Source organism: Rattus norvegicus, chromosome 17, assembly GCF_021556685.1.
Source record: "Rattus norvegicus strain SHRSP/BbbUtx chromosome 17, alternate assembly SHRSP_T2T, whole genome shotgun sequence".
NCBI lineage: Eukaryota > Metazoa > Chordata > Mammalia > Rodentia > Muridae > Rattus > Rattus norvegicus.
This window is the reverse complement of record NC_141550.1, coordinates 48,720,613-48,729,598: the sequence shown is the minus strand read 5'-3', so window position 1 is coordinate 48,729,598 and position 8,986 is coordinate 48,720,613. Positions and strand designations below refer to the sequence as shown.

General features: G+C 42.3%; 1 non-coding gene across 1 annotated transcript; it reads right to left on the bottom strand.

Annotated features, from left to right (window-relative positions):
- Positions 1 to 7,743: 7,743 nt before the first annotated feature.
- Positions 7,744 to 7,816, bottom strand: Trnar-ccg3 (transfer RNA arginine (anticodon CCG) 3). Its single transcript has one exon. It is a non-coding gene; the product is annotated as a tRNA-Arg (tRNA).
- Between the last annotated feature and the right edge of the window lie 1,170 nt (positions 7,817 to 8,986).

Here is an 8,986-nt window from a genome sequence, read left to right as displayed (position 1 = left end):
CAAAGCAGGGAATCTGCGCTAGGTTTCAGGTGCAGTCTAGTGGTGCTCTTAGTTTCTCTGTCCATGGAAGCTAAGGGTCTGTTAAAAGAATAATCCAAAAGAATTACCTGATAGGTGGTTGTGGTGGGTGGTAGGAGGGATGAATGGAACTAAAAATTGCAGAAGATAACTTGGCTCTGGGTCTGCAATATGTTAACTCTACACTTGCAAAGTTCTAATCACCTATTCAGCCTGGGTCCGGAAAGGTGAACACTGAGGGATAGAACTGTCAAGGTGAGGCCCAGGACTGGATTGGACAGATGGATGGATGGATGGATGGATGGATGGATGGATGGATGGACAAAAGGACAGACTAGAATTAGAGTAGCTGTGTAAAGCAATGGGACTGTACTATATGGTAGTTTGTACTGGGTTGAAACCCCAGGGACAGCTGGAGGTTCTTGGTCTTTCAGTTCCTTAGTGCACATACCTAGTGGTTCAATGAAGGTGGGTGGGCTTGTCACCATCACAGTGTTATATGTCCCTCTCTTTTTGGGGTCCAGGAAAGGGTCCTTTTTTTTTTTTTTGGGTTCTTTTTTTTCGGAGCTGGGGACCGAACCCAGGGCCTTGCGCTTCCTAGGTAAGCGCTCTACCACTGAGCTAAGTCCCCAGCCCCGGAAAGGGTCCTTTTGTTGGCTTCCAACACCCACATGTGGCTCACAACCAGTTCCAGGAGATACAATGCCTTCTTCTGGCCTCTACAGGCACTGCACACACATAGTGCAGACAAAATACTCACCCACATAAAAGAAAAATAAATGCTTCTTAAGCACAGGCACAGACTGGTGACTGGGCAAGTGGGACACACCTTTAATCTTAGAGCACAGGAGGCAGTCAGGTGATATCTGTGAGTTCAAGGCCAGCTTAATCTATATAGGGAGTCATACATTTGTTAGGGATACATAGTTAATTTGTCGAAAAATAAGAACACAACAACGACCAAACAACAATGGCAATATCAGGGAAGTAGGTTGCTATAGGACAGGAAATCTTTAGTTATCTAAGATTATCAGTTGACATTCTTAGTCTTTGGCTTGGTGGGTTTGTGTTAATAGAAGCTAGGGGTTCAATTTGTATATTGCAAAAAAGATATCTAATATACACCAGGATGTTAAGTAACATACGTAAGTGGACAATATTTAAAAATTTAAAGACAGCCAAGACAATTTGGCTGCGGATCCACACTCTTCCAGCTCTTCATAGCCCCAATCAGAATTTTTAACACTGGTACCTTGTTTCTGTTTGCAACACAAAGACGTCTACAAACGTCGCAAAGCATTTGTGATGCTGCTAGAAAAATGCCAAGTCTCCAATAAGTCTTGAACTCTGTCAGGAGAAGCAGAAAGGTTAACTCTGGAGTCCTGCTGTGCAGGAAGCTAAAGGGAGGAAAATCACTAAGACCTCCAGAGTACTAGCGAGGATCCGGAGGTAGCCTTGGCCTTTGACGTGTAAATCAACCCAAAGATCGCTGTGTCTCCTCTGGAGAAAATTAATTTTTACCCTAAAATTAATTTTTACCCCTTTGAAGGTCACCGGCCTGAAAACCGGGAATTGTTGTCTGGTTTGGCACAGGCGAGTGAGGCGAGGTTGGCTTGGGCTTTGGAGACGTAGTGGCTCCGGCACGGAACACCGGAGGGACGCCTTTGTGTGTTCGCGCTGACTCTGCACAGCCGAACTCACCTCAACCCTGACCTGGACCACACTTGGTCGCTGCCATTTCTCTAGACACCTGGAGAAGGTGTCGCAGCAAAGAACTTAAAAAAACAAAAAAAAAAAACAAAACAAAACAAAAAAAACCCTTTTCCCCCCTCTCTTCCCTTCTCTCCTCTCTCCTCCCCCCTCCCCACCTCGAAGTTAACTCCGACACACATTATTTGGCGTTTTCATCTCAACCTGTTGCAATATTACAAGCTGCACATGGTGGCTGACACCTGGGAAGCTTAGGGGCAGTGTCTCCTGAGTTCTAGACCACCCTGGGCTACTTTGTCTTCGTACTTTCCCTTCTTCCCCAAATGTTTATAAAACCACTTACATACACTCTGAGTGTGTTTATGGAAGAGAGGAGGGACTATGTTAATAGGAAAGTTGCTATATAAACAGGGTGAGATCAAGTTTTTGATAGAAGTGAAATTTCCTGCACAAGTGATGGATATGAAATAGGAAAGAGTAGTTAATTCTTTTGAAATAGGGAAGGCAAGACTCTTTTTATCAGGGAGTTGTCTATATTATATCTTATAGACTTTCTTTGCAATTAAACCAGTCTGAAAATCATCATTTGGTGGCATATAGATTATTTATTTATTTTGCTCCAGTTTCTAATATGGTAGTTTCTTAAATTGTTTCCTATTAGGGTGCACTTCCATCATCATTGCAAGTGGTGGAGCGTCCTACTTTACACACTGAAAAGAGCATCAAGGGAAATGCCTCAGCAGGAAGGGGTTAAAGCATTCCTTGTGGCTCTCGTGCAGAAGACCACAAAGCCAAGCCAAACTACAGCTCCACCCCTCCAAGTTCCAGAGGAACCTATGGGATTTGTGATCCTAAAGGTGGAGAAAGATTTTTTTAGAAACAGGAAATCAGCATCATAGGGTGAAAAAAAAATCCACACTGGGGAGATTGTTTCCTATTTCTGACATCAAGAGACACTGGCATCAAGAGGTGCCCAGAATTGACAGTAGGGTGCACCAGAAGAGGTGATCCTGCACCTGCTAGAACAGTCCCTGTCCAGGGCTTTCTGCCTGAGTAGCTAAACAACAGAAATTAATCTTTTCCCAGTTCTGGTGGTGTAAAAGATGAAGGTTCCTTTGGGTTCAGTCCCTTGTGAGGTAGATGGTCAACCTCTTGCTATCCTCACAGGGCACAGAAGGAAGACCTCTCTCCTGTCCAATGCACTGATTCCATCATGGAACTGCTACACTGACACTTCCCTTAAAGGTCTCACCTCTAATTGCCATGTTAGAGGTTATTTGGGAGAAGTGGAAGTCCTTAACTCTTGTTAGTGTTTCATTATTACCTTCCCCCTTTTTAACTCCCCCTCCCTCCTACTTTGGCATTTGAGATAGGGTTTCACAATCCTCCTGTCTCGGCCCTAGAATACTATACCAGTGTGTGATGCGAACCTAGTTTTCCTTCCTTCCTTCCTTCCTTCCTTCCTTCCTTTCTACCTTCCTTCCTTCCTTCCTCTCTCCCTCCCCCCCTCCCTCCCTTCCTTTTTTTTTTTTTTTTTTGAGACAGGGTTTTTCTGTGTAACCTGAAACTTACTCTATAAACAAGGCTGGCTTCAAACTCACAGCTGCCTCTGCCTCCTAAGTGGAGGGTTAAAGGCATGGGCTTACCATTGCCTAGCTCCACACCTGGCTTTTATTACTATCACTTAATAAAGAAAATTTCAATATCAAAATGTAGAATATAAGCAAAAAAAGAACCTTATATATTTAACATCAAGAAATCAAAATTATGCCAATGTTTCTCTCCACCAAGAACCCAGCACCAGTTTGTGTGTGTGTGTGTGTGTGTGTGTGTGTGTGTGTGTGTGTGTGCTTTGCCAGCTTGACATAAACTTGAGTCATCTGGGAAGAGAGACCCTCAGCTGGGAATTACTCTTATCTGTAGGCAAGTCTGTGGGAACATGTTCTTGATTAATGGCTGATATCAAAGGGTCTAGCCCACTGTGGGCAGTGCCACCACTGGACATGTGGTCCAGGGTAGTATAAGAAAACAGGTTGGGCAAGCCATGAGAAAGAATGCAGTCTGTGGCATTCCTCCCTTACCTCTGTTTCAATTCCATGCCTTGATTTCTTGCCCTGACTTCCCTTCATGATGACTACAACTGTGAGATGAAATAAACCCTTTCCTCTGTAGTTGTTTTTGGTCATGGTGTTTATCACAGTAATAGAAACCTTAATCAGGGCAGCCTTACTATAGAGCTCTAGAATCTGAACTCTGGGGTAAGGTCTGGTACTATGAATTTTCGTTCCATCCCTAGGGATTTTCTTGCATGCTTAAAAGTCTTCTAACTGCGGTGTGATTACGGCTAGAAGGGATTACAAACAGAAGAAAATGGAAAGAAAGCATATTTTTCTTTCTGGAGGCGGCTTCCATGGGATTCTGCGTTATTCCCACCAAGATTTTTGTGTTCCAAATGCTGAGTTTGCAGTCTGGGTGAGGTACAGGTGGTCAAGTCCAGAACCCTTCCTAAATAACCTGCCAAACCTCCAACCACAGATCTCAGCTCACTCATCAGTGGCCACAGATTCCCTTCCCTCATAATCTACTATATCCACCCAAGCCAAAGCTCCAGGAAAGCAGAGTTTCGTGTGCTTCATTTATTACTGGCACAGAGTAGCATTAGCGGTGCCTGCCAAATACAAATACGCATTTTTGCACTCACTGCTTTTTAAAAGACCGTAGTTTTATTTCATCTACGCGAGTATTTTGCCTGCATGTGTACATGTGTGCATGCTTGTTGCCCATCGTGGCCAAAGTGGGTGCCAAATGCTCTGGAACTGGGGTTGTAGACAGCACCTCATGCTGCTAAATCATTAAGGTTCACCCACAGCCCTGGAAATTCAAGTTGTGATTGTTTTGTGATCATATCTCATGATGGGCCTGAAGCTGGCCTGAGCAAAGATCTGCCTGTCCCTACTTCCCAGGGGCCATTGTGCAAGGCTACAGCTTTACATTTTCTACTAGGCCTGTGATCCACTTTGGGTAAATTTCCCAAAAGGCAGACAGACAGTCTGTGTCATGAGAATGTCTAGTTTCAGCATTTGTCTTTCTCTATAAGATTTAGAATATTTAAACATTTTTATCTTACTTTTATTTGTGTATGTTTGCATGTCTATGTATATGCATGTGTGTTTGGGTTCCTGTGAAGGCCAGAAAAGGGTATTGGATCTCCTACAGCTGGAATTACAGGTGTGAGCCTGGGAACCTAATTCCAGTCCTCTATATGAGCAATAAGTGTTCTTAACCACTAAACCACTTAAGTCATTTCTTCCTAGAACAATTTTTTTGATATGCACAAAATAACTTTTGGTAATTTTGACTGAGATTTTTGTGTGTGTGTCAGGGGGAGGGGGAGGAGGGCTGGTCTCTCTATACAGTTTTGGCTGTCCTAGAACTCTCTTTGTAAACCAGGCTAGCTTTGAACTCAGAGAACTGAGATGTTTTTAAAATGCATACGTCAATTTGGTCATACACAGATAGACCTCCCTATCTCTCATTTTGTTAAAACAGGGTTTCTCTATGTAGCTCTGGCTGTCCCAGAATTTTCTTTGTAGACCAGGCTGAACTTGTACTCAGAGACTTGCCTGCCTATACTTCCTGAGTGCTGGCATGCTAGGATTAAAGGCATGTGTCGCTATGCGTGGCCATATTATTATTATTATTATTATTATTAGTAGTAGTAGTAGTAGTAGTAGTAGTATTTTAGATATGACCTCTTATTAGAATTGAACATTACTGTTCATGAATCTAGAAAAATCTTCAATAAATTTAGTACTTATTTGTTTCCCCTATTGGAATTTTATAGTTTTATATGGGTATTAAACATTTTGTTAGATTTGTACTTAGCAAGAGATGTATGGAAAAAATATTCAACATCACTAGCCATTAAGGAAATGAAAGTCAAAATCCTAACGAATACTGAGTGTGGTGGCCCACATCTGTAACCCAGCCCCAAAGAGACCTCAGGATTTTCAGGCCAGCCAGCATTTCAAAACCTGATCCTGTTCAAAAAAGAAAGAACAAAAGGAGGAGCAAAGTCCACAGCTAAATATCATTTCACCTCAGTAAGAATGTCTGTAATTGAGATGACAGTGCTTACAAGTGCTGGTGAGGACCCAGGGAGAGGAGAGCTGTACTGTTGATAGGCATGCAAATGAGCATTGTGGAGAGAACAGTGTGGAGGCTCCTCAAGGAAAAGAAGTTCAGTGGTTGACTGTGAGTCTGTCTGTAGTCTAACTACTCAGGGGACTGCGTCAGGAAAATCACATGAACTCTGAAGTCTGAGATCATCTTGGGCAATGCAGTGAGAGTCATTTCAAAAACTACATTAAACTAAAATTAGACTTAGCAATCCTCTAGCTGGGTATATTGCCAAAGGAAATGAAATCAGTACATTCAAAAGACTGCAGCATTTGGCTACAGTCAATTTATGGAAGCACCAAGGGATGAGTAGGTGAAAAAAAAATATATAGACATCACAGAATACTGTTCAGTCATAAAAAGACTTTGTTTTTTGTTATTTGCAACAATATGAATAGGAGAAGACCTTCACTACTTTATCTCTTCCTCTTCCCCTTCCTTCCCCCTCTCTCTCCCCCTTCCGCTCCTCCTCATTTAGCAATGTTGGCAGGAAATCCAAGGCCTTGCAAGGTAGTATTCAAGCTATGTCTCTAGTCAATACCATTATGTTAAGTGAAATAAGGCAGACACAAAAAGATAACTACCGTATGACTTCACCTGGACAGTGAATATAAAATATTGAACTCTTGGAAATTGGCAACGGAATAGTGGTTCTTGAGTTTGGGACAATCTAGATACAAGGATGAGAAGAGTAAGCGCTAAGGTGTGTTAGATCTGAGTGTGGTGGCCTACCAGTCTGATGACTATAGGATAGCTGGAGAGGAGGAATTATGCATGCAGAATAAAGAAGTTTGAATGTTTTCACCATAAATAAATAACCAATGATAGAAGCCGTAAAATGTTTAAACTCATTTAAACATTACACAATGTAAAACAGACATGCTGGTTCACCCATGTAGTCCCAGAACTTGGGAGACTAAGACAGGATTGCCAGGTTGGCCTACAGAATGAGATCCTGCCTCCAAAAAAAAAAAAAAAAAAAAAAAAAGTATGTTTGTATGAATTTGAATTTGGTGCATGCCTTTAATCTCAGCCCTGAGAAGGCAGAGGCAAGTACATTTTTATGTTTGAGGACTACCTAATGAGTTCCTGGATATCCTGGGCTATCTGAGAATCAAACCTGGGACCCTAACCTCCTTCTTACAGAAGACTACAAATGCTTTAATCCTTCATTCCTCAACCAACAACCTCAGTTTTGTTTTGTTTTTTTTTTCAATTGCTGTGGTCACAGGAAAGGAGATTCTTGAGAATCTGTAGTAGTTTATTTTTAAATTAAAATGTAATTTCATCTATTTTCCTTTCTCTTTCCCCCTGCAACTCCTCCCACGTATTCCTCCAGTCACCTCTGGATAAATTCCTAGCCGCCTTTTCTTTAATTGTTTTACACACATGCACACGCACACTCTCGTGCACGCACATGCTTCTCGATACATAAATTACAAGATGCTCAGCCATATAATGTTACTTTACGCATATTATTTCAGGGCTGACCATTTGACATTGGATAACCAATTGGGGTCTCTTCCCTGAGGAAGACCATTTCTCCTGCTCTCAGAGATTCTTAGTTGACTGTAGTCCTTTGTCTAACGTTAGGTGAAATGTCTTCCTTCTGTCTTAGCAAGTATTTTAGACCTTATTAAGGTCTTATCTAGGAAACCCTGGGCTAATTTTTCCTTTTTCTTTTATAGTACACAGTTAATCCCCCAGGTACACAGTTAAACAAATGTTCTCTAAGCACAAGCCAGCAGCCATGCCATAGTACAAGAGATACAGGAAGGAAAATGTATTTTAAATTCTCAGATGAGTACACCATTGAAACAAAATGAAAAAGCACACCGACCACGAAGGGACTCGAACCCTCAATCTTCTGATCCGGAATCAGACGCCTTATCCATTAGGCCACGCGGCCAGGTGGCAAGGGAGGGTAAATACGTAAGAGTCAAATGAAATGTGACCAGATATGGGTGGGGCTTTCCCGTAGAAATAACAAAAATTCAGCATAATATAAAAGTTCTCAATTTGGAATCAAAATTTACAAAGATTTTTAAAACGTAGATTTGGGGAGTTGCAAGCAGGCAGGTAGTTCAATGGTCCTTCGTGTGAGCGCTGTTAAATTTTCTATGACCCGAGAACCACAGAGATGTCCAGCCAGAACTCAGGGGACCTTGTGCTGCAAAGGACGGAGGGAGGTGTACTGACGTTTGGAGGGTGGGAATCAGGATCCGCAGCCAGCGAGCTTTAAAGAAAGCTCGTGTGAACGTGCGAGGTTGGCGTAAGACTGATAAAATAGTAAGTTTGCAAAGTTAGTTTAGGAAGGATAGAGAGAATGAAATCATTGGGAGGTGGAGACAAGAGAACCAAGAGTTCACGGCCATCCTCGAGTACCAAGAGTTAAAGGCGCTTCTGGGCTACAGGAGATCCTGGCCCCCAAACAAAGTAAAACAGCAACGTAAAAACCGAAGAGCACTCTATGCTCAAATTCAAACGATCTCAAGTTATCACCTCCTTAGCTGCAGTCCTAGGCTTGTGGATTCAACACAGTGCTCAGGCATGAATTTATTTTGATCTAAGGGACGTCTTGAGTTTTTATTTTTCCTTGGATATTTTAAGGGGCCTTAGATCAAAATAAATTCCTGCTTCCTGCTTCTGCTCCCTAATTAGGGGTAGAGGCATTATAATCACAGATTCCTCTTCTTTCAAAGATGCCTTTGAAGACACCAATTATTTTGGGGTGGTCACTTTCATTTCTTCTCTTTGGAGAAAACTGGTATTTGGTAGAATGTATAAACACACACCTAAATATCCTGTGATTAGTTTTACGTCAACTTAACCCAGTCTAGAGTCATCTGAGAGGAAAGAACCTCTCATTTTTCTCTTAATCCCCCATTAATTAGCAGTTGATGGGGGAGTGCCCAGCCCATGTGGGTGTTGCCATTCCCTGGACTGGTGTCTGTAAGAAAGCAGGCTGAGCCTGAGTGGAAGAACAAGCCAGCAAGCAGCACTCCTCCAAGACCTCTGCATCAGTTCCTACCTCCTCTTTCTGCCCTGTTTGAGTTCTTGTCCTGATTTCCTTTAGTGA